Source organism: Monopterus albus, unplaced genomic scaffold (assembly GCF_001952655.1).
Source record: "Monopterus albus unplaced genomic scaffold, M_albus_1.0 scaffold3.1, whole genome shotgun sequence".
NCBI classification, from domain to species: Eukaryota; Metazoa; Chordata; class Actinopteri; order Synbranchiformes; family Synbranchidae; genus Monopterus; species Monopterus albus.
In genome coordinates this window covers 6,266,401-6,293,260 of record NW_018127883.1, presented here as the reverse complement: position 1 = coordinate 6,293,260, position 26,860 = coordinate 6,266,401, and the positions used below count along the sequence as shown (strand labels likewise).

General features: G+C 38.8%; 1 long non-coding RNA gene across 1 annotated transcript; it reads right to left on the bottom strand.

Annotated features, from left to right (window-relative positions):
• Positions 1-24,223: 24,223 nt before the first annotated feature.
• On the bottom strand, positions 24,224-26,428 carry LOC109958543 (uncharacterized). Its single transcript, XR_002274696.1, has 3 exons — positions 26,150-26,428; positions 25,912-26,039; positions 24,224-24,477 (listed from the first exon to the last, which is right to left on the bottom strand). It is a non-coding gene; the product is annotated as an uncharacterized LOC109958543 (long non-coding RNA).
• Between the last annotated feature and the right edge of the window lie 432 nt (positions 26,429-26,860).

The window sequence follows — 26,860 nt, the reverse complement described above, 5'->3', positions numbered from 1 at the left end:
CTCTGCCTTCCCTCACAGACATCTTTAACACCTGCAGAGCCATCAGCATTGTTGATGACACCTCCCACCCTGCACACTCTCACTTCAGACTCCTGCCTTCAGGGAGAAGGTATCAGAGTCACCAGGCCCACTCCACCAGACTTACAAACAGCTTCATCCATCAGGCTGTGAGGATGCTGAATGCTGTCCATCCTAAATGTTATGGCACCTAATACTAGGTGAGAGAGAAACGGTATTTCTGTATGTCCTGCACATATGGTGAATTGACAATAAAATCCGTGAACCTTGAACCTTAAAAAGCCTTTTAAAATACTAATCAGAAAAGAAACATGGTATAGCTGAATGTGACTTTTTTTTGAAAACACACTGATGCTGTGAGTTAATTGTGACCTTTTGGGTGGCACAGAAAAATGTTAACTACTTCACAGCCAAACTCTGCAGAACTATAAACACTGAATCATAGAACCAAACTGGTGAAGGATGTTCAGGAATAGCCTGGGAATTAAAGAGCATATAGGCATAAAACAGAACATCTCATATGTTTTAAGATTCTGACTATAATAATTTGAATAGTGACAGAGGAAGTCCTGGATATTGCAGAACCTCTCAGTCTGGGCAGAACTGAATCATATTTTGGCAGGATATAGCATGACCAGCTCAAAGGCCAGAGCAACAGAGGGGGAGACATGCTACTGGGGAAGAAATATTTAAGGATTTTTTTTTTTAAATTAAATAATAAAAACAAGAATGAGGCATGGAAGTGAGCATCATTAATGCAAGAGATAGGTGCACAACAAAGCCAGAAAGTTAATTCAAACAAACCACATGCAGGGCGGGTTTTATGGACTTAAGAGCAAAAGTAAAACAAATGAAATTGCAGTGCTTTTTTCAAGTACCGTGGTCACGTGCATTACTGAGCTGACATTTCACTGAGCCACAGAATCAACAAAGCTTTTTATTAATAAAGTAGGTTGACATTATTAATATAACATATAGGGTTCCTTAGACACAGATATGCAGTCACAGTTTGCTTTATGACAGTTAAGAAAATGAAGAAATATGCACAAATTTTTAGACTTACAGCCGAATTACTTTTGAGTCTATAACAGCCCTGCGCTGGAATTCCAGCACAGTGTCGGTAAACTTTAAGCTCTAAAATTAAATAGTGATTGTGAAGATTTGTGAAGAAGCATTTTCAAGTGTCTCTATTAACTTCTTTTGGGGAGGTTTAGTTCTCTGTCCCGACAGTGCAAAAAGATGAAAACGGTCAAACAGACTAAACTGGGCCTCTGGATGACTCTTCACCTCCTCACCTCTGCTGATTCTGAAACTGATGGCAATTTGTCTCAGATCTAATGAAACTGAGCTAATCTGACATCTCAGACCAGCTGCCTCAAAAACCTGCCCTGAGATGGTGCAGCAGTTTATTAATTATATAAGCACCATTCAAGGGATTTGGGTCAGAGTACCTGACATTTTAGGTGAAGATGACAACCAGTCTTTCAAGCATCTATATGAGGCCATCCCCATCAGTATGTGCTTCCATGTCAGGTGTGACTCAGGAGGTAGAGCAGCCTGTCTAATAAGGACAGGGTTGGTCATTCAGTCCCCAGCTCCTCCTGTTTACATGTGTGTCATTGGTGATTGAGTGTATGAGTTATGTTGACTTAAAGTGTGTATCATCACATAGAAACTGCCTTTAAATTGAGGTTACTAGATGTGACCTGCAGAAAAAAAACAGAGCATTTTATTATGACTAATGGAAGCATTCCATACTGCATTATGTTATCATACACCCAGCGCATGTCCAAAGATTCCCTCCTCACCAGTTCTGAAGAAGAGCAAGTGCTCCAGTGATTTGTACCCTACAGGAACAACTTATGGCTCGCTGGGAGGAGGTGAAGGAAGACTGCAGCTCAACTATAAAATCCTCAATATGCAGTAGGCAGCTGAGCAGGTGTGCTCTGATGAGCCTTTGTTCCTGTCTTTCTGTCTTGCCTCTCATCATCCATCTGTGCTAAAACCTACCAGCAAGAAGGAAAGAAGGAAGAACGCGTCTCCACATCCACACAGAAAACAACAGACTACACAGTGCTACACAATTCAGAGGAAGCCATCCCTGCTGGAAAGCAAGCCAAAGGGGAAAATAAGAGAGTGAGTCCAAACATGAACAGTGCAGCTGTTAGATGTTGTTACCTTAAACTAAAAATTCACTGTGTGAGCCTCTTTGTTAGACTATATGGTATGAAATTTTAAATCAATCGCATTTACTTTCATCATCACCATCACAATCATTACTTTACACTATGACCTTATATAGAAAGATAAACCTTTAATCATCAAATCTAATCTATTACATTTTGTTGCACATACTTTTAGGGTTTTTTTTTTATATAATAATGGCTCCTAATGACTAATCACAAATTACCATTATCCAGTTGTATCTGAGGGTTGCACCTACAATAACAATTACTGACATTCTGTAGGTGGTTGAGAAACAATGTGCAAAAGATTCTTATTGACATTGTGTTGCTCAAAATCTAGAGGTTTCAGCACTAACAGCTGCCCATACAATCATTGATTTTTACAAGACCAAAGAAACTGTGTTTTACTGCAGTTTGGGTCAAAACTGAATCAATAATGTACAAGCTACATTACATGGCTTCTGAATTATGAATGAATGTATGTATCTGTGGGTGATCACAAACAGTAATCAGATTGTGAGTTTACTGGCAAAACATTTATTATGCTCTTCTAGCTTCTTAGTTCAGGGGGGGTGACTGGATTATGATAACAGTGTTATATTAGTATATATAATGCAACAATAAACTAGTCTAGCTACAGTAAAGCCTAATGCCAGCATGCTCATGTTTAGCATATGTATAACATGTTCACAATCTTATTTTAATGTGTTAGCATGCTAACATGTTCACTAACTACAGCTAAACAAAAAGTCTGAGGATGATGAAAACGTCATTAGTTTGGCAACTTTTGGTTACAAAACAAAGGATTGGTCAGGTTTAAATTTTGATGTCAAGTCTATCAAGATACAATTTGCACATCCTTTTTTAACATCATTTGGTTCATAGTTGCATAACAACCCTTTTAATTGTTTTATATCACTGTTAAGGTTTGCTGGTACGTTTTTGCTTTACATGCCTGTAAACACATTCAGCCACAAGGCCAAGGGAGGGCTGAGAAAGTGTAGCATGTAGAGCAAGGTTTTTACATTTGATTCTTTGACTTAACTCATTCTGACTATAGCCTTTACTGCAGGCAGGTGAATGACAGTGACAGGGGAAACACATTCTTTTATTTTAGGTATTTTTACAGTAATAGAGGGAACTTTGCTGCTAAATGTTTTCTATATGGGAATTTCATATTTATGAAGTCCCTCTAGTGATACTCAAAGGAAAAACATCTGTGGCCATGACTTACTAAGACACGGGACCAAGATATGCTGTCTTCTAGTAGTCTTCTATGATACCTCTTGTTGACCTAATCCAAACAGTCTAAACTTGAAGTTGGCTTAATTGTTGACACTGCTTCAGAGAGAAACTTATTGACATGGGAAATTATATCAATCATGTTCCAGATGTGACAGAATCCTGGTTGTTTTGGAATGATATGGTTTTATATAGAAAAAATAAAAGTTTATACATCTAACAAGGGAAGGAGATAATTGTGAAGGGAAGATGTTTATAAGACCAGACCAGAATGTGCTAAGGAGGTGCACTTGAGCCAGTCACTGACAGTGGCTTGTCTGACACCAAATACATGTACAATAATTACGCACAGGCACCTCGGTAAATAGAACATACTGTACCTTTTCAATGTAACTGAACGGGCTATGTACTGTACATATTGGCACAAACAAAACAGATGTCTTTCATCATGAAAACCACAATTCTAAAAATATGAATTTATTATTTAAGTTTGAAGATTACCAGTTCCTCTATACATTTTAGATGCCTTTTGTAAATGTAAATGGGAAAACAACTGAAGACAGTTGGAGGAATTTAAAAAGATTTCCCTGAGGGTTTTCAAACAAAGTGAAGATTCAGCAGAGAGAAAATTGTGTTTTTTATGTTGGCGGCAAAGACTGCATTTGATTACATTATCTCCACCCCACAGGGTACGACAAACAGAAATCAATAGCAGTATTTTGTAAACAATTTTATTGAGTGACAGGAGCCAATAGGTGGATGAAAAATGAATCATTCAATCAAGGCTGGAGCTTTACATTCTAAGATAATGTCCACTACATGTTACTGTACTGTCATTCAAAAACATTTGCCACTAAGACAACCATGCCCGCTCCCCAAAACAAACAAAAACACTGAATATCATAGGTCACTAGAAGCTGAAGACAAAAACTAAATGCCTGATGAGCGCTTTAGCCAGTTATTTAACCTTACGAAATGGAGATGAATGAAACACCTGAAGACAGACAATGAATACAAACTGCACTCTCTCTCCTCCTGAATGTGTCTGTCTTTGCACCAGAGGATAAAATGTAATGACTAATGTCCACTTTAATTGTGTAATAAGGAAGCCAGCATGTTGCCTCAAACCCGACAGCTTCTAGGCTCTGTATTCTTTTACTATAGTAAACAGAGAGGAAAGAGTACAGGCAGAAAAACCCAACACAAACCAAAATGTGCACTGCTTGTAGTTGATTCTTCTAATAATGCCAGATGATAGTCAATATATTTCATGTTGAAGGTAGAGATGAGAAAGTGTCCCATGTTTATGCTTTTAAATATTGTGTACAGAAAACTTGGATTTAATTATGTTGAATGATGGACTCTGATGTCAGGTGTCCATTTTGTTTGCCTTTTCATTTAATGTACAGTTAAGCACCAAGTCTGCCCTTCACACATTGTGCCTGAAATGGATGCTATTTGGGTATTATTATAAGCTTCATATTACAGACACAGAGAGAGAAGGGTAGAGAAGGTTCTACAGTAAGTGGCAATACCACTGTACCATATATTGTTAATCTCCTCAAATATTTAAGACAGCTAACTTTTTTCACTTCTGAAACCTTCAGGTAGTAGGAAAATGTCAAACTTTTTGTGCCCACATGCATTTGCATTTCAAGACATTGTGCTCATTTTCCTACATTTCACAAGACCATGCTCAAAAGCCTTTCTGCTGCTTTCGCAGACTGTTTAGCAAAAGCAAGAACAAAAGCACAAGTTCACCCAGGTCCTGTAAATCCCATTTACAGGACCATTTAGCCTGAACACTAAAACAATCCATTATTCTCTGCCCCTTTACAACTTGTTTCCTTGAAGTCTATTACCAGCAGTCACAATATACTAGTGCATTTTACTTATCAATATTGAGGGTCAGACATGGAGCTCTGCATCATGCTTGCTAAATCAGTTGTGAAGGAGAGCAACAGTTAGCGCCTCAGGGAAGAAAGAATTGAACCAGTCAAGACCAGCATGATACAGCTGCTGAACACTGGATTGTGTGTTTCATGTACCATAGCTACTCTTATAAACAAATACCAAACCATGGTTTGGTTCAAGTAATCAGGCTTGAGTTACACTGACAGGAAGTCAAATTTGAAACAGGTGAATTCAGTGAACATGCACACAGACATAATGGTTTAAATAATAAGATAAAAGACCCTGGTCTTTTGTTTCAATACGGCTGCGTCGCAACATAAAACTAAACTTAGGTGACCCCAATGAAAGGAATAAATACTGTAACATTGTGTATTCTACTTTGTTTTATTGAAAACGTTTTACTGAAAGGTCTGGCTCAGCTGCAAACACAGGATGAAGCACCTCAGTCAGGTCAGTGCCAGACACACTCTGTGAGAAGTAATGCCTTTTCTTTTTATGCCTGCACTTGTGTTAATTATTCTTTGTATTCATCTGCCTGTGGCAACTTAAAAACCTTTTCTAAATATATCTGGAAGAAATTGACCATTAATTCGTACATAAGCTGTAGCACAATTTAACAAAACAATTTTTTTTCAATTACATCATGTAATGCGGCAAATTCCAGTGATAATCTAGTAATGAAACTAATTATTAGAATTGTAATTGTTTGCCATAGGAGTTATATTCTTTATCTTATTTTTTCCTTTTAGGTTCACAGTCTACACTGCCATCATCTAGTTTTACCTCATTACAGTCATAACCCTATTGGATCATGATGATTCTGTTGCTACAATCATGCACATAGTATGGAACTGAACACTACTTGCCAAACACACTGGGTTTTATTGGAGAACTTTGTAAAGTCATGATTAGTGTTAATGTGATGAAATATTAGACTACTGCAATAAATTTGAAAAAACAAAAAAAGGTTTACTTTCCATCACAACCTGCCAGCCTGCCACTGAGTGTTGCAAATGTGATGTGGGGATACTCCTGTAAGCCCATCAGTGTATTTTGTTACCTTGGCCTGGTGGGAATAGATCTGGCCCTATTTATTCTTAGCCATTATTGTTGGATGAATAAATGGTTTGAAAGACTATTTCTTGTATCTAAAATTATATCAGAGATTCCAACATTTTACATGCTACTTCTACGTTGCAACAAACTGGGCTAGCTAATGTTTCAGACTAGTTTAACTTAATTATGCCAATAAAAAATTATTCTAGTGAAGTTGTGTTTGATCTTTGTCTGTGTGGGGGTCAAAGTAAGATGGCTTTTCACTTTAGTTTTGTGCTCTGGGTATCACAAAGACCTCAAAACACTTGTTGATTTAGTTTATAGTACAGATGTATTAAAAGGGTAAATTGGCCCACTGAGGCTGCTTATGAACAGAGCCCAGACGTTTGTGCTACACCACTAATGGCAACCACTGGACAGACCTCTACTGTACAGTAATACAACTCAAAATACCTTTTTCACAGCAGCCATTTTGACTTGTCATAGTAGGAAAAGCACACGTGATACTAAAAGCATTAACAGCTGTTCAAGTGTCTAAGTCCTGTGCCACACTAAACCAATGATCGGCCATCAACAACCCTCGGGCCATCGGTGAGGTTCTGTCAGGGCTCAGTGTTCTGAACTGTTGGCACTAGCCGGGCCCTGCTGGTGGCTTTTAGGCCAATTTGGCATCTTGAACTGGCATTAGTCCTTGTCAGCAAGAGAAACCACTGACTGACTGTATAGCTTAGTGAATCAATGCATGAGAAGGGAAGTGTTCAGGAAAGATTAAAGGTCAATTATTTATTTATTTTTTTTATTGTTGTTCCATCATGGTACGTGAAAGAACAAAATTAGAATACTCCAGGCCCAGCAGAATCTTACTATATATAAATAAGTCGCTGATGGGTGTTAGTTGCATCCAGTGACTCTGTGCAGTGCAGCTTTCGTACCACAAGGTGATGGAATGGGTCAGGACACACGCCACTACACATTTGTAAAACGAGAAGAGGGTGGGAGGGCCAAGGGCAGCATATTTCAACTTCCTTAAGAAGTAGAGGCATTGGTGGGCCTTCTTTACAAAGCTGGCTGTGTTGTTGGACCAGGTGAAGCTGTCTGCAAGGTACAATCTAAGGTACTTGAAGCTAGAGACCACCTGTATCATTGTACCTGCAATGTGCAGGGGAAGGTGAAAGTGGCTGCTCCTCCTGAAGTCTATGATCATCTCCTTAGTCTTCTCCACATTTATGCAGAGGTTATTGGCCCTGCACCAGACCTCGAGTTGCTATACCTTCTGTCTATACTCTGACTCGTCATGGGAGATTAATCCCACCACAGCCATGTCATCTGCAAACTTAACAATATGACAGCTCGGATATATGGCCGAGCAGTCATAAGTTAGCAAAGTGTACAGGAGGGGGGCTCAAAACACAACCCTGAGGGGAGCCAGTATTGAGAATGATGGAAGAAGATGATTGACCTTGGATCTTAACAGTCTGTGATCTGTTGGTTAAAAAGTCCAGCACCCAGTTGCACATTGATGGTATAAGTCCAAGTAATGCCAGTTTATTAGCCAGAGTTTGTGGGATGATTGTATTGAAGGCCGAAGTGAAGTCCAGAAAGAGCAGCCTGACATATGCATCCCTGTTCTCCAGGTGGGTGAGGGCCTGGTGGACAACTGCTGATACTGCATCAGATGTGCACCGATTTTTCCTGTAAGTATATTGATGTGGATCCCCACTGATGTTAATAGTGTCTTTTATATGGACCATCACCAGTCTCTCAGCATAGAACTTATTTGGGGCATCAAGCAAAGAAGGATCTGCTGGACACCTGGCATCCTTCTTTTTGTCCTCTGTAATAGTCCTGATGCCTGTTCACATGCTCTGTGGGTCTGTGGTGGAAAAATGCCCCTGTATTTTAAGAGCATAGTTGGCCTTGGCTTTTTTAATTCCTGCATCCTGGTTCCTCCTTGTTGTTCACAATGCTGATGCTTCCCCAGACCTAAATGCAGAGTCCCGTGCTTTCATAAGATAACAAACCTTCCCATTCAGCAGGGTTTCTGCTTAGGGTAGATAGTGATTGTTCTGGTGATGGAAATGTCCTCAGCACATTTACTAATATAACTGATGACAGTAGATGCACACTCCTCAAGGTTCACAACACCATCATATGTTGCAGCATCCTTGAAGAGCTGCCAGTTTGTGCATTGAAAACAGTCCTGTAGCATTAAAGCAGCATCACTGGGCCAAATGGTGATGTCTCTATGTGTTGGCTTGTTAACGTTAACCACAGGGCGGTAAGCAGGAACCAGCATGACAGAGACATGATCAGAGAAACCAAGATGGGGATATGGTATAGCTCTGTACACATCATGGCTGTTCGTATAGTCGGGTTGCTATAGTGACATGCTGGTAGAACTCCAGGCAAAATATCTGTCAAATTTACATGATTAAAGTCCCCAGCAATCACATAAAAAACCTCCGGGTGTTTGTTCTGAAGCAAGCTAATGCTATAATGAAGCTCCTTGAGTGCTATGTTAGCATTAGCACTTGGAAAGATGTAAGCAGCCACAGCAAGCACCGCTGTGAACTCCTAAGTCAAATAATGTGGCCAGCATTACAATCAAAAGTTCAACTGCCTCAGAACAGTGAGGTGTGTTGCATCAGTGGCTAATTATAAGGGAGACCCATCCTCCCAGGTGTGACATCAAACTCTTCCTTTATACACCAAAATATCATTTTTTCCCACAGAAGACATTTTGATATATCACAGTAGGCAGCGCATAGGCTGATTGCTTTTTCTGTGCACGTTTAGCCCAGTAAATATTTATGGACTATAATTATGATTAAACATACCATACATACAACTGAGCCCAGTAAATATTTATGGACTATAATTAAACATACCATACATACAACTGACAGGAGAGGAGAAGAGGAAAAAGATAAATGATTTCTGTTTTTCGTATGCTGTAGCAAGTGAGTTCAGTAGTGAATAAATATTTTGCTGCAAACATTTTGACCTGACACATCCCTGCTGGATGACTTAAAGTTAATTTTAAGTGTAATCGAGACATCAGCAGGATGTCCATGAGCTGCATCCTTTTACTGTTTGTACATCATAGTGTTCCCACTCTTCAGTCTGTACTGCTATGGCCCTTACTATGACATCTCATACATTTCTAAGCAACTAAGCAAACCAACATCAGCTAAATTTTATTTATATTTTGTTCAAAGTAACTGACAATTTTCTACAGAACAGACAGTGAACCATTACATATTTTCTTATTTTCATACCTTTATGCTCCAGCATATAAAAGAAAAGCTTAAAATTATTATTTAAATTATTCTTATGTGCACCAGCTTTGCAAATCTGTTGGAAACACTGGAAACCTAAAAACTGCAGTGAGGAAGTATAGCTTGTGAAGGCAAACCCATGTGCCAAGTTAGCTGCACACACTGTTTGAGGTTTTAGGTTTGTTTTTCACAGCCTACAAGACCAAACAGTGCTAGGATGAGGGAGGATGTTCAACACAAGGCCTGGGGTGTGACAGGGTGAAGTCTATCACCTGTCTAGAGTTGTTTAGTTCTGAGATTGCCATACCTGTCAGTGCTGCTGCTGGAAATGAAAGAGCATTTCAGCAGGCAGACAACAGAGGTGGATCCTCAGCCACACATTACAAGCTGTGCTTCTGTGGCACAGTCAGCAAAATACACTGAGCTGTCACCTGTAGAAACTAGCACCAGGACACAGTCATTCACCTCATGGTCTAATGCACTGAAGCACCAGCTTGCAGTGTGTGGCAGCTGGTTAGCTAAGCTTAGCATAGTATAAATACCAAAAAAGAAAGGGAAACAGCTAAGCTAATTTGTCAAACTATTCTCCAAATATAAAAATGTATTTACAACATACAGTAAAAAGAATAATTGTTTAAATGTCACAGCTTGCAATCATGAGATTAAATGGCACCATGCAGTTGTGACTCTAAACTCAGCAGTCTTAATTTGATCAAAGAGAAACTCAGTATATTTATAGTGATGCACAGAATACATCTGGGAGAACAGTGAAATCAGTCACGCTCCTTTCAGAGCTTCTCAAATGGTGTGGCAAATAATTGACTTATGTTGCTGATGCCTCATACATCAGAGTTTAAATGCTGCTGTGACCTAAGCATCACTCACCCACCCACACGCACATTATAGACTGACACTGCAGTTAAACAGATTTTTGTATAAACATTTCTTTACATAGTATAATAACCTGATGTACATATATTCCTGGAGAATGTCTGAATAACTGAACGGTTCTCTGCATGTGTTGTATTGCAGTTTGTATGTCATTGTGTATGATTTACTGTTTTTATTGTTAACAAAAATTTTAAACACTAAGAAAAAAGCAGCCAAGGCACTTACCTTTAAAACAGTTAAAATTCCTTTATTATAATGGCAAGTTCTATTAAAGATTATAGAACTTGCCAGTATTTTGGTTGTTCTACTATAGGTGAGAGAAACAGTACAGTACAAGCAATTCTAATCAGTCTAACAGGGCAAAGACAGATAATCAGCACCAGGCATGGAGGGCTAGCAGACAAAAAGAAACACACCACTGACAGGGGAATGGGTGAAACTAGTGTCCATAGGCATGAGTGTGGAAAAAAAGACTAACAAAACAGGTTGGGTTCAGTCCAACAGGGAAACAGGAAAATGGAACAGGTGCTGGAAAGTCCCTGGTGAAGGACAATCAGATGACAATCTAGCACTGAAAGAAGAGTCCTGGTTTATAAGTTGGCTGGCTGACTGTGCCTGATGAGCTGCAGTACATGTAGCTAAAACTAAGCAGAACAGGTAAAGCTGGAGCAAAAAATAAAACCCAAGACAGGGGTTGAAGTGTACCAAAATAAAAGCCTTAAACAGGAAGAGCAGTCAATTGTGCCATTGCAGCTCATTTTAATCAATTTATTATCACACAAAATGGGGAGGCCTCACAAACTAAGTAAGACCTGGCTTGCTAAAGTCAAAGTTTTTGAAAGGTAAAATAGATAAGTATACAACTGCTGTCCTCTACAGTACAGTAAACCCAAGCTGCAGACAGCAGATAGTGCCCTTCTCAGTATGTGAATCCTGGATAACTCTTTGCAGAGGTCACATCACAAATGCATGGAAAAACAATGATTCAAAGGATGACAACATTTCATAAGAGGGCAATATTTTCAATGGCTTGTGACGTGATATTTTACAGCCTGTCAACCTTTCTGGCTTTAAAGCAGCTTGCCTTTGGAGTTACTGATGAAGAACAACTTCAGAGAGATGGATTAACATAAATATCTGGAGCCACAAAATGAAACTGTCGCCACCCCTCATGACCTTGGTGCAGGGCATACTGATTGGTTATTTCTCAATTGCACTGTTGGGTCAGAAAATGTCAGAGCCCAGATTCAATACAGCTGTTTGATCTCATGAAATACACCTACTTCCTCTCACTGTATCTAAAATGCACAGTACAGATAAAATAAAATAACAGGAGCTGAAACAGGCACATGCGGGTTTCTCAAGCCTGTAAAAAAGACTTCTGTGCATGAAGTTCAGCTTGAAGCCCGCTTCATTTTATTGATATCTTCACTGCACAGCGTTTGGTCCTGCAGAATACGTACAGTATAATCCCCCAACAAAGGCAGATTATCGTATTCATAATGGAGCTGTCAGAACATATCAGCAGACAGTGGCCCAATTTTATCTAACAGTGCCAGCGGATCATTAGCTCCTATCACTTTGTAGAACCTCAGCTCCAGTTGGAGTGCAGTTGAAATGGCTGAAGGAATGGCATTTTCCTCTTTAACTGGCACACCTCTCACTGCAGACATTCGTCAGATTTAGGAGCAAAAGCAACCATATTTTTTAATTATTTATTTTTTTAATAAAATACATATGTTAACTGGTGCAGAAAAATATACTGTGTACTGGGTACACATAGCCAAACTAATACAACAGTCCTGAAATAGATCTTCCCTTCATGCCGGTGATAATGATCCGTTTTTGTTTAGAAAAATGTTGTTTCAACTGTTGGATCATTTTGGAAAATGTATTTTGATGTGTAGTTGTGGTGTGGTACAAACTACTGGACGGCATTAGGGTTGGGGTCTCAGGATATACTGTAGCTAGGTGTTAAAGCATGAGAAAAAATAAAAATGTGATTAATTATCTTAAAGCTGCTCTAATCATTTTTTAAATATTAACAAGGACCAAATGAGTATGTGTGCATGAAAAGGGTAGCTTGCAGTGACAAACCCAGAGGGAAATACAGAATGTATAGACTCTTTTAATGCATTTCTTTGGTTTTACAAGCTGCAACCTTAACTTTTTTGATCACTCCCACCGGTCTCATAACCCAATTTTACAGCTGCAGCTGGCAGCTGTTTTCAGACAAAATAAATAAATAACCTTGACAAAAACTACTCCATGCTTCCTGCACTTAAAGAGCCTGATATTTCCCTCTGGAGTTGATGGACACCAAAATCAGAGCTAAAAAATAATGGGTGTTAGACCTGCATTCATCAGGTGGCCAGAATGAATGCTAATGTTGCCCCGTATATGCAGGATGTGTAAATACACAATTGTTTGCTCACATGGTAGGTCAGAGTCAGACAAGTTTGGTACCAAGCCAACTAGAAACAAACAAGGAGTAGACAGTTGACCGGGTCCAGGAGACAAGAAGGTGGGGCAGGTAGCAAGAAAAGAAAAAGAGAAGAAAGATATGCAGGCAGGAGGGGAGGGCCTGGGTCTGAAATGGAGAGGGAGACAACATGGGGTACATCCCATTCCAGACACCAGACTGGAACAACAGGGATTTGGGAATATGCCATTATGAGGGTATGGAATATAAACAATGACAGAGAATTGGATGAACCAATGAAAATCGTGACCATTTATAGCACCGGGCCAAATACTTAATTAATGCAGATTTGATGTATTTTGTCACATAATATTTTTCTCTGACATCTAGGAGCATTACATATATATGTGCAGGAGAAAAAAAAAGATGGTAAGTTGAAAATAACTTCTACACTGCCTGTTGCAGACTGTCAGTGTGTGCATTTTTTATAAGAGCCCAGCAAACTAACATGTTCAGATTGTCAAGAAATAGCCTCAAAATAGAGACTAGTGCAGGATGCAGATCTAATAAGGCTACTGGGTTTAGTATTAACTTTGCCGTACACAGTGTCAGCGTGAATGTTTGCTGTTACAAGACAAAAAAACCCCCAGAACATCAGAAAGTTATCCTCTTGTAATGATCCAAAAGTGGATAGAGACATGGACAATATTTGCCTAATTGAAAGTGAAATATGCATTCCCCTAATTAAAATGATGAAAGCAAATATTAGTAAACCTGAACAAGTGTAGCTTCGCCCACTGTAAAGTTTAGAATTCTACAGTAGGTGAGATTTATTTTCCTGTTTTCAAAACAAGAGGCCACTTCAGAGGAAATGTGTCGTTTAGTAAGAAGCGACAGAAAGGTGTTTTTCCAGTCACGCACACTGCAGTCATTTCACATTATTACACACTTACCTAATGCAGCCATTAGCACAGCAATTTCAGCTTTGCCAAATGTGTAAGTGCTCCATTCAGTGTGGCAACATCCCTCAGCCATATGTAGAAGACATTTCAATGAGCCAGTTTGAGGGAATGGAAAAAGCAACAGAACCTAATAAGGGAGCTTTGGCAGCTTTAGAAAACAGCATCTCAAAGGCCCCAAGCTTAGAGTATGTGACAGCCGGAGTTTATATGGCAAGAAGCCACACATATAAATTTATGCTTTGTCTCTTTTAAAGTGCATTCGAAACCCGGAAGCCTAGTGTTGTTGAAGTACAGTATAACTATGTGTTTGTGCCAATATACAATTGCTATATTCATTGCGTTTTCATATAGCTAAAGAAGCAGAATATGAAATAAGAAAGGCGTGTGACAACACTTCCTCAGGACAGGATGTTTTATAACTGATGTTAAGTTAATAATGAAATATTTATGTTTAACACTAATACAATCTTTGAATTGTGATTGGCATTATATTACACATATTTTAGGCAGGACAGCTTTATTTATATAGCACATTTCAAGCACAGAGGTTACTCAAAGTGCTTTAGGCAAATGGTCTTAAACTTAAATCGCACTCTTCTATGCAAGGAAGCACTACTTTTTACACAATTAGCTCATTCATCCACTCACACAAACACACACTCACACACCACTGGTATCACCAGGGGGCAACTTGGGGTTCAGTGTCTTGCCCAAGGACACTGCAACATGTAGACTGGAGTAGTCGGAGATTGAAACACAAATGAGAAATAAGTAGGGGACAACCTGCTCTACCTCCTGAGCCACAGGCACCTGCAAAGAAAATACCAACAACAATAAGAGTTAAAAAAATAAATAAAAAACAAAATAAAGGATTATGAAAATGTAATTCTGCATAGCCCGTGTACATTTGATGTGGCTTATAAAACAAATTTCACCAATATTTTCTCATTAATTTTAGAATGTTGTCATATGCAGCATTCTTCAGGCATCTGAGGCTGCCTGTATTTTTTTGGGGAATAATATAACAAACCACAAAGTGGTGGCTGCTCTTGCTGTTTGCTGGGTTCAGTTCAGTTTACTCAAAAGGGCTGCCAGAGGGGTTCCAATATGAGATGGCTGGAGTGTCAAAATCAATATTCTGTATGACCTTAAAAGCCCCAATTTTGTTTTCCTTCTTGCATTTTGACTTGAAGGGACAAAAATTCTTTTTGTATTTTTGTGGTCTGTAACACAGCAGCAATTAGTTTTCCCTGAAGGAAAATTCTAACAATGCAAATAGAAAGATTTTACAGCCCTTAAGTAGATTTAGAATACATAATTCACTCTCAGACAAAGGCAGATGTTGTATTAAAGCCAATTAAAGGTAGGGTTGGCAATCCTGGAACAAAAAAAAAAAACAAAACAAAACAATCAAAAAAAAAAAAAAAAAACACCAAGAGGAAGCTCGATTTTGAAAGTAGACAACTGAAGAAATCCCACCTTTTTGTTCAGATGTCTCACTAAAGCCACTTTTCAAAAACACAATGTGCACTGCCCAAACAAAACCCGAAAATTACCTGTCCAGTAGAAATATGGCCACGTGGCATCTCTTATCAGCCCCATTTGTTCTCTCAGTTGTCGCCATCATTCAAAAGCCACACTGATGTTCATTCTGGTTTTACTTCATGCAGCATCCAATTTCTTTTTAGCTGTAACTTTCTTGAATACAGTGTTACCTGCTCAGATCTGCAGCCCTGAACCGTAGTTGGGGACCTCTGGCTCATAGCTAAGCTTCATTAGCCCTGGCTTGTAGCCAGTAACTAGCCTTAGAAGTTTGAGTTTTTCCAGTAGGGAGAAGTGAAGAGGGAGGCCCTCTAACTCTGTTCAAAACACCTGCTTGATTCTAACTCAGTAGCATGAACACTGCATGTGACCTTACAGTCCTATCAATACACTTAGAGCTGACTACTGTTGGTATTATCCCCAACTATGGCTACATGTAAAAGGAGCCTGTTCCATGAGGTGATCTTTTCGCTGTCATCCTGCTCACTCCGCATGCAGGTTGCAACAACAGCGACATTAACTATAAGGCTATATGTCTTAAAGGGGAATGCCTGGTCTGTAACAATGGTCTCCATTTGCAAGTGAAAGCTGTTGGCGGTACCTTCTCTGCTGTAACTTGCTAGCTTTAGCTTTAAAACATAGCGGTAACACATATGCCTACAACCACAAGGCTCACACATTAAGTGCAAAGGCAGAGGGCACACAAGTAGGAAGCAGATTGTTAGGCAGGTAGACCATCCAATGGTTTTGCTGGGATGAGTAAAATTATTGGTCAGGTGTTTCTCAGCCCTGCTGTTGCCACAGATGACAGGATATTTCCTTTATGTTTTCAGTGCATTTAATTTATTTATTACCATCTAGATGAAAAGGGAATTTCAAGAAATGTAACAAAAAATGCTTCTGAAAGGAATCGCCAACTCTACCTGTTGTCCGTGGTCAAGGTGTTCACTTACATGTAGAATTAAATGGAAGATTAAAAGATCTAATTACCTTTTTGAACCCCGTTAGATGCAGAGAACTTAAACAATGGGTCTTTTACTGTTAGTAAATGTGTATCACTGGAAAACCATCCCTCAGACTGGTGTCACATCATCAGCAATGTCAGTCTGAGATTAACTTATTGAATTGACCAACTTCAATTTGGTCATCAGCAGATTCAGTACGATCTTGAACTTGAACAATCCATCGCTCCTGTTCCACATTTTTCAAAGCACTCTGTCCCAGGTTTACCTGCCACTTAAACCCTGTAGTATTTAGGCTGAAGTGTCCTTATTCAAATTTTTCTCCTTACTCTTGAGAGTCTGTATATGTCACTGGCAGTAACACTTTATATCTGGCAAGGCTGACAACACAGCAAGGTGAGGGTGGGAGCAGTCTGTTTTGAGAATTGCATGGCAACATTTGTTTATAAAGGGGATGATTGGATATGACAGGGAACCCTCTAATGGTTTAAATGTCAACTGGTCAATAAAAGCCTGGCATCCTGTCCCTTCTCATTTGTACCGAGACAGAGGATGCTATTAAAAACTGAAACTAAATTTACCAACCTGACATTTCCCCATTTACACACTGTTGTTTCTCATGTCAATTCTTCATTCTGTCCTCGAGTAAGTGAGAATTAGCATTAGTTTCTCAAAACAGTAAATTTTGACTTTGACAATTGCATACATTTTTTCCACCAGGAGTCAAGGATGGTGTTTAACTTCAAATAATATTATGTGTCAGAGTGAATGTGCCTTACATCCTAATTGAGCATAGTGTTTCGTGGAATAGAAAGCTAAGAAATAATAAAATAATTTGGGTTCATCAGTTAATGCTTGCAATTCACTCGACACATTAACCTAGCATGTCTCAATACACCAAACATGACATCCTGGCATAAATCCAACTCTTGTGTTAACCCTGAATGAAACAATGACGAAAGAGCACAGGAACAAACTGGACACCTGACTTGGTAAGGTTCTGAACCTTTGCTGTTTTTAAAGGAATTGTTTGGCATTTTGGGTAATACTTATTTTTTTGTTGGTCAGTCAGAAATGAGACTGTCCTTCCAGACAGAACAGCAGCTTCAATTTACTGAGTAAGTGCCCTAAAACAACATACAGTATGTGTATGTTTAAGTGACAAAGTCCTAGAGCAGCTGTGAAACAGTTACTGGTTTCATGGTAAAATTTCTGACAGTTGATGTTTCAAATTTTAATTAACATTAAAACCATAATTGAATGTGGTATTCTGGAAAAACTCCCCTGCTTAAGGACTGACCAATGTCCGGCATTAATGCCTGCATCAGCTGAAGTTAGCAACAGTCAGCCAGACGCGTAGTCTCAGCATCCAACATGTGTTTGTTTTGTGTCAGTGAAAATAGCAGTGACAGCACCTGAGAGATTTGGACTGAGGCTTAAGTGTGGTCGTATTTTGGCTTTTATAAGAGAACGAAGGGAAACTTGATGGAAGATGATCTGAAAAACATGTAAAAAGAAACTCACTGCAACAGAGGCCAATACTTTTTAACAAACACAAAGTTAACTTTTAGTTGGACTAAACTGGAGTCAGGGGGAATGTCATGGTTTGTCTAACTTGCTAATTACTTGTCATTAATGTAAACTGGAGCTCTCAGTGTTAACTACTCTTGCAAAAACACTTCTTGCTGTTCTGCTGGCACTGTGTGCCCACAAACTCTATTCGACCATTGCAAATAATAACGCATTATGTAGTTTAGACACCAAACCAAATATTTTGTTTATTTAAAATCCTGCATGTGTTGACTTGGTTGCAAAGCTGTTTAAATATAATAAACACTACACTCCTCTGTATTTATGTCAATGGTTGAACTCACTGCAATTAATATCAGTCTTCTTAAGACTCAGACTGTGTGTGTGAGAGAGATAGAGAGAGAGAATAATGGTAATAATAATAATACACTTCCCATTTCCTTGTTTACAGAACGGGCATGCAGCAGGCAAACACAGTTAATGCTACAGGTCCCTTGTCCTCATCTACAAAAAGTAGGCAGTACTTTGTGGTGCTTAGGGAGGTTTCACAAGAAGACTGATACCACTAAATATGATGCTAGAGCTAACAGTAAATTAGCTTAGCATAACATGTACTGTAGACAGAGTTATGTTTATGTAGTGATTAAATAAACAAGGTGCTGGAAAGCAGATTTCTTTTTAACTTTGGGTAGAGCCCGGCTAGCCGTCTGCCCCTGCTGCCAACTTTTATGCAGCGTTAAACTGTTTCAAATGTTATCATCTCATTTAATGTCCATTATCATTTGTTATCACATCCATAATTATGGCTCAGAAGGAGTAAACTACACCTACCAGTAGGCCTGAAGGTGCATATCACTGATAAATGTTACAATTAGGAGACTGCCAGCAACTATAGTAATTATAATGTTGTATAAGAATAATAAGACTGCACAGGAAGGAGGTCAGGGCAAATCGGTGGGTGAAAAAACTGAATTTTCAAACGGGAGACAATTGTTAGTTTCCAGTTTCAAACCATTGTTGATAACGTTGCTTTAGTAAGTCATTATTTTAACCCAAGCCCCGTTCCTTCCCTAAAACTGACCAAGTTACTTTCAAAACTTGGTATGCTTCATATTTATTGTTGTAACAATGATGATATACATCTGGTGTAAGAAAACAACCTACTGAACCAACTGGGAAGTGGAGTAGGGCCACATCTATTTTTTGTTTTTATATTCACTATTAAATCACTTCTAAAATGTTGTACTGCAACATGTTTACTTATTTCTCATTTGTTAATCTACAGATAAACAGAAAAATGATGCTTGTTGGCTGCAGGTGCCTGTGGTAAAAGCAAATATTCTGAGAATATAAATGTTTCCAATTTTTACCATTGGAAAGTAAGGAATTGCTAAAACATTGTGTTAGAACTATATGTATGAGGCTGATGTATGTATGTATACAGTAAATAAATCACCCCCTGATTCTCAGGATAAAGACTGTATTCTAAATGAGAAGTGAATCACATCAAGCTACCTACGGCAACAAATAAAGTGTGTATGCTGAATTCATAAAAAACTTATGGGATTCCTAGATGCTGCTATACTGTACATAGAAGATTAAAACTGCCGAACTGATAAGAAGAATGAAGAGTTTATGACTCTCAATCTTTCCTCCGAGGAGTAAGGTTTTTCTGTGCAAGGCACTTAGAATGGTAGCAGTGAATAAGTTAGAGCTGAAATCAGGAAAATAATCCAGGCCATGACAATTCATGCAAGCTCTCTGCTATCTACTCTAAGGATTAAATCAAAGAATACAAGCCAGCAAACAAACAAACCAATCGAGAGCCAAGATAAGGTCTTCTGCTGTCTTCTGTTAATGAGCCAGCCCAAGACAGACTGCAGATAAAACTGCTCTGCTATCTGGTTGCAGTAAACAGACTCAATTTCATCCATGAAGCTGGAGACGATGTTTTATTCCAAAAAAAACTGAATGAGTCTTAACATCTACCAGTAAGAATTTACAGAGTCTGCCTGCTCCGCCGCAGATACTATTGCTGTTTGGCCGTCAGTGACTTTATTTAATGTTGTTTACGATTACTGCATCACTGAAGAGAAGTACACTGTGAACAGACTCTGTGATTTGGTTGGGTGTGTCAGTCTATCTACAACGTGTGCACTGGTTACCTCAACTGAAACTGTGATGAAAATTTATTTACAATAAAAATATAATAAGTCTCATCAACACAGTAGGTACTTTCTGTAATTCTTGTCTTCTGTTGCATTTCTGAGACGCTGGACCTCAAACTACATTAATTCTCTCGGTCCTATTAGTTTTTAAAAAGTCTATTTCTGTCATAGATATAATGAGGTGCACCAACTGATTCTCTTCTCTGCTGAATTAATTGCATTGATCCATGTGTTTGTCTGTTGCCAGTCCTGTTGCCAGTTTTCTCATCTGCTCAGACTAATGTTGGGTGATGTCCCTTGAGTACTGATGAAACATTTGCTCTCCCAACTCACTAAACAGCGGAAGTCTTTTAGAGCACATGCCTACCTGCTATATTAGTCTCATTAGTGGCAACTTCAAAAATATTGTTTGTCTGAGCATACAAGCATAGTTGTACAGTACACCCCAGAAATCTGGCAGCAAACACGCAAGTACCAGTTCACAACTGTTTTATATTTGTACATTTGTTTCCTTGCACATGCAATCCCTGTATATTTTTCAGCTTTATTAACACTGTAACTAGCCAGAAAAGAAGCACCAGCGCTGAAAGTAGAACACAGTTACAGAAATTCTCTCTTGTAGTTATGCAAATATACCTGCAAAATGACCAGAATCTCTCATTTCTATGTTGATAACATAAAAAAAAAAATCATGTTAACCCCTTAAAACTCTGAACTGTGAGTATAATCCAAGCGTACCCAATTAGCTGCTGATCCTACAAGAAGATTTGCTTGTGTGACCATGTGAGACCTGTCAAGATGAAATGGTGCCACCGATGGCCTACTGCTTAATCACTACTTCCATCTGCAATGATTAAGTCTGCCTTTCTACTTTGAAATTTTATGCAACAAAAGGGCTTCATTACCCATGGAGAGGATAATAATTTGTCTGTCTTCATGCATATCTGGTATAAAGAGAAACATTTTCTTAAATCTAATTAGCATGTGCAATAGTCATGTCATTGTGTTTGAATATTAAAGAGAAACCTCCAGGTGTGTTAGACATATGGAGCAGCTCTTAATCATCAACATGGGACTAATGTAATTAAAAAGAATGGGTCTCATTCACCAACATCTACCTAAATGTTTTTTTAAATTTCTTCAGCAGTTGTTTTTCAGAGAGATCCTAAGAAAAGTCTACATCTGATTCACCCGCGTTCTTAAACCGCGGAATTGTTCGCACCTGCTCTTATATTAGTGAATCCCATGTGTTAAGTTAAGAGCTCATGCCATTTGTTCTTAATTAGCATAGGTTAACGGCCCGCCAATGTCCATAAAAGGGCATAAGATTGCATGGCTGTGCACACAGGAATCTCACACAGAAACGAAAAAGAGAAGAGAAAGTTGGGAATTCTACAACGAAAATCCAAACCCACGAAGATCTTTAGTCATTCACTGCTTGGTGTAATTGTGTTTGTTTGTTTTAAAAGACTATTATGCTTTGTAAAATAATGGGAAAAAATATTAAAGAAATACTTATTGGAACTTAAATCTTATTCTCTATAACCACAGAACTGAAGAAAATGGTCACACTATCAACTTTTCAAAATCAATGCAGCATTTTAAATAAATATTTTGGAATAATTTAGTTTACACCAATTTCAGCGCTTCTGGGCAGTGGAGAGACTAAAGAAGCATTACAGATTATTTTCATACTGGATGTGAGGTAAGCAGTCAGCAGGGGAAAACTTTACATTACCCAGATCCAGTTTGATGAGCAGCAGATGAAAAATTAAGGGAATTTATTTTTGCTAGAGGTGAGTTCATTAGTCAGTGGAGTAAATCCTGATGATTATACTGTGTGTGCAGCTGCATAAATGTATAAAAGCTTATTTTATTGCATTTTATACCTATAGTAATATCGGTTGCACAGCCAGTCATTTTTATTGTGAAATAGAGGTTATCAGAAACTAACATTTGGCGTCAAGGAATCCAGTTGTTTTTGCTTTTTTATCTCATCATATTCTGTCCTGCTCACAACTTCTGCAGTGTTCATGTATCACTTATGTTTCTCTGACAGAAAAGAAGTGGGATTACATTTCTTTCTGCTCACCTTTGTCCAAGATGGGTATAAACAAAGCATAATGATACTTTTTTAAAACTACTGTAAAATGTGCATGTACTTGAATCCTAAATCTGGAAGCAGAATGACATCTTGCAGTGTCATATTTTATAATGAATGGCCTGTCATATCAAGCAAATGTGCACATCTAATGCTAAAAAAGAGATGACTGTGAAAAGGTGGTTTACGCCCAGTCTCCTCTCCTGTCTTTAGTTTGTTCAGTGCTGTAACAGAGGGAATGTAAAATGACAGCAAGCCTTAGCAATAATTTTATTGAGATGCATTCTCAATGTTCACTGCATTGGCATATAGTTCAGTCACTGTATACTATTAAATCCAGGAAGCTGTCACTCAGACTTCTATCATAGCTGAATTCACAAACCTGCTCCTGCCTGTAGCCCAAGGCCTTGACCACAGCATGTAGTGATGAGCAATTAGACATGGTGAGCTGAATGCAGTCAAATCAAGAGACCTCCACATGCAGATCAACAGTATTCATCAGCAGAGAACAAGTGAAGGACGTTCAACTAAAAGGTTCAGAGAGAAAATACTGCGTTTCCTCCCTTTGTACTCGGTGCCACTACCATGTGTAAAGTGCACCACTTTTCTTTACAAGGATAATACCTTGCTGATGCTGTGGGGGTTTTGGACCTCACAGACTGCGATGATGGTGGAAATTTCATTGTCAGTAGTGCAAATCTCACATCCATTTTACCTACAGTAGTTGTCTAAAAACAAGTGGATTTTAAAAGCTTCCACCGTGTCACATCCTCGCTGCAAAGGCAACCTTTGATTTGCATTTGAAACAGCAAATAAAAGGTTCATGAATTCAATTTTTAATAGAAGCTTTCTTTGTTGCCAGCAGTATCCTCTGTGTTAAGCTGAGCAGAAATGAAAAACAAAAAAGCGAAGCACATTCCTAATATGCAGAAAAAGACTAAGCTGTTTTCTGGGCTACATTGTGCCCTTTGTGTCTGAAACAGAAACTTTTAAACCTTGTATTGGGCTTTATGAGCTGGAAAACCCTGCATTATGCCATTTCATTATAAATGCTGTCACCAGAGAACTGATCTGAGGCTTGGGAAAGTAATTAAGATTCAAAATAGTATGCAACCTCTGATACAGCAACAAAATATTGCTGTAGAACTCAGTGAAGCTGTGAAGTTCAACTCAAATTTTACCAGTAAAAAAAAAAACATTTAAATTTAAAATTAATTTTTCACAGATCATGTTAAAAATCTATATAATTGTCATTTATTTGCACTCAGAAAATGTTTTGCACTACTGTATGTCTTCATACAATGACTGCAGGGATGTTACATGACCCTCTTGAATGCAATCCACAATTGCAAGAGTGACATCGCAGGGACTCGCACATGCCAATTCAAAGCAGAGATCACTGTACTTCGTGGCACAACACGTGCCTGGAGATTAATATACCTGCACTTTGTATTAGAAAGCTTCTGGAGCAAACTTTGTGTTAATTCCCTGCTGCAATCACCATATTAAGTTTCATTTTAATCCCTAGAACAAACGCTGTGTGGCATACAGAGGCTGTCCTGGGAGGGTGTCAAGAATGGAAGCGTGGATGATATGAGTACCACCATTACTACTTTGAGACATTCAGAGAGAGTGAAAGATCCATTTTCACACAAGTCCCATTTGATTTGAACATGTAAGCTTATTTCCTGTTACTGTAGTTACTGAACCGCAATTGTGGTGTCTGTGCTATGAAGTTGAGACTGGGAAGCAACTCTGATCTTCCTTCTGTTAACGAGATGGAAAGAGAGGTGGTCGCCTTAGGAGGATTTGCTGTAAAGCTGCTGAAATTAGCACTGGTGTTAATTAATTTATGTGTAAACAACCAATCAAACTTAACACACAGCCTAGAGAATAATCTTAATAAGAAAAAATCTCCCAGGCAAATGAAAAGGAGGTACAGTATGCCTTTTTAGTTTGGAAAAGCACATGAATAAAACATCATTTCATGGGGAAAAGAGTTTAAATCAAAGCTTGGTGATTTCATTTTTACAATAGTTTCTGAGAGGGAGAACATTTTCACACAAATATTTCCAACATTTTATGCAATGGTTATGTTCCTCCTTATGGAACAAAGAACACGTTGAAGTGAATGCTGCATATTTACAGTAAGAGCCGTTCTACAGTCTTATACAGTGCAGGGACAGTACAGAAGGTGTTAGACAGCTGAAACAGAGAAAAGAGTACATTTGTTTAAAACATGGTCTGTCTATCTTAAACACAGTGGGCAGTGTAATAGGATGGATGAGTACTGTACTGTATGTCATACTAAGGCAGTCCATGTCATGTGCTATAACAGTGACACTGTTAAGCTAAAAGCCACAGCTGGAGCTAAAATGCTAGAGGTGGTTCCCAGCCATTCGCCATCAGGATTCGTCTTCATCTCAGGTCACCTCAATAGTTCCTCTTACCTTGCAATTCCTGAGATGGGAAATTTTATCATCTCACTGTTCTGCATATTTATAGAGCTTCTCGAATAGAAATAGCATAAAATTAATAGAGAGCATGGAAGTATGCGCCCTGCTGCAAAGGTGATGACTAGGACACCTCCTTCAACTTTTTCAACTCTCTCTGCTCTCTCAGTCTCTGACACATTCACTTAAAACATCCATACATAAACTCTCTCACAGTGTGTCCATTTTAAAGGAGCCATGCAAACAAACCCCTTAAAAATGACACATATAAAATCTGCATTGTAAGCACACATCTTGTCTCCAGAGACGGGCTCTGCCTCTAAACACCACGTCTGAAGTGTACAGATCCCAAAAAAACCACAGTGGCTCAGTTTCTGCTGGCAGCACTCCAGCAGAGGAAGGTTGGGACTTCACATGGAATAATGATGCCGCCTTGGTGGAGGGCTTATCGTAGGGAGTTACTGTCAGCAGCCAGAATGATCCTCTCTACTAATTAAAAGTTAGACTCAAAAGAATAGGCCTTGTTAAATTGGAAAAGGGGAAACTATCCATTAAAGATTTTCAGTGTAGAACTGTAAACCCTCGGAAAGAGCAGTAAGATGTTTAATGTTTTTTGTTGTTGTCGTCGTTTTAAAGTGGGAACAAATCTTTCTCTGAGATTACATTAATTGAGGAACAACTTTCCAACCACTTCTGTGTGTCACCATAAGTGTTGGGGAAGTTACTTGTCAAATGTACTAGGCTATATTTCATAAAAGTAATAGATAAACGTTAGAAAATTACTTTCTAGGTGGTAGCTTAATACTTTTTATATTATTTCTTTTCTTAACTGGTCAAGAATGTGGTCCACTCCAATGTTATCACCCAAAAATAGCCCCCAAAGCCTTAAGCTAAACCAACTTAATTTATAAACAAATTACCTGTTCCTGAGTTTAATTAAAATCTAAGCCATTGTTTTGATTAAGTACAACCCTACAGCAGAAACAAATTGGTATTTGTCACAGGTAAATGGTGCATATACCCATCAAACACTAAATAAGCCTATAGCCTCTATAGGATGCACGTAACACTGGACTGACTGTCTGGATCGCGCACATCACCAAGTCATGCGCCCTCAACAATATTGTGTTGAACACAAGGCGAGTCAGTGACCCCATGAGATACAGAGCTGTGCATGCCATCCTACCTTAACGCACCTCTGAATGTGTCATGGTGTGATCTTTCGCGCAAAGCAGCAAACAACGGTCCACAGATCCTGAGATCACAAACTCATGCTGCCAGTTACCAGCACATCGACGCAGACCCAATGTAGGCCTAGTAATATGAATGAGCACAGCTCAGAGAAAAGGAGTCAGAGTTTGTGCCTCGACCACAAAATGCATTAAAATCACAACAGGCAACAAAGGGGAAACCCATGCACTTACCATTAGACAAAACAATGTGCCTGCCGTGGTTGAGTGTGGCTCTGTCACTGTCCAGAGCCACTGTTCTCAATGTTTATAGCCAAAGGTGCCAGGTTTCTGGTTTAGTTCCTCAAGCAGTTTTTCAAACGAGGCAGTAGCTAGGTTAGGTTAACAACCACTCTCTTTCTACCTTAGATTGAGTCTACACAGATGGATGTTTATGAAATAATAAACAATCCATTATGACTATGAATACTTTGCTTGGCCAACACCAGTCCCAGCTCCAAAACGTTGTGCTGGCTAACAGGAAGTGAATCTAATTGTCTGACTCAGATCACCTGTGTTGGCTTTATAGTTTAGTCTGAAAATCATCGTTTTGTTTTATTAATGTATTTATTCATTTTCAAGTTATAGCAGTAACACACACAAACACAAGTCAAAATAATTTACAGAAATTTCCCTGGCGTGCAATGGCAATCCCAGGAGTAGCTACAGCACCCCAAGCCCCTCCCTGGCTCCAACTGTGCTATCATCAAATTGTTTAAGTCATGAAATTAATGTTAGGTATAAACTCGCAGGCCTGTAAAAGTTCTCAAGCCCAGAGTCTTGAGAAAGATGCAATGCAAATGTATAAGACTGACATGGATGACCTGTTTGGACATAAGATGCCAAGTCTGCATCCCTGCGATTTATAAGGTAACTCACCTGCCCATGCTTCCATTTAGTCAGGTG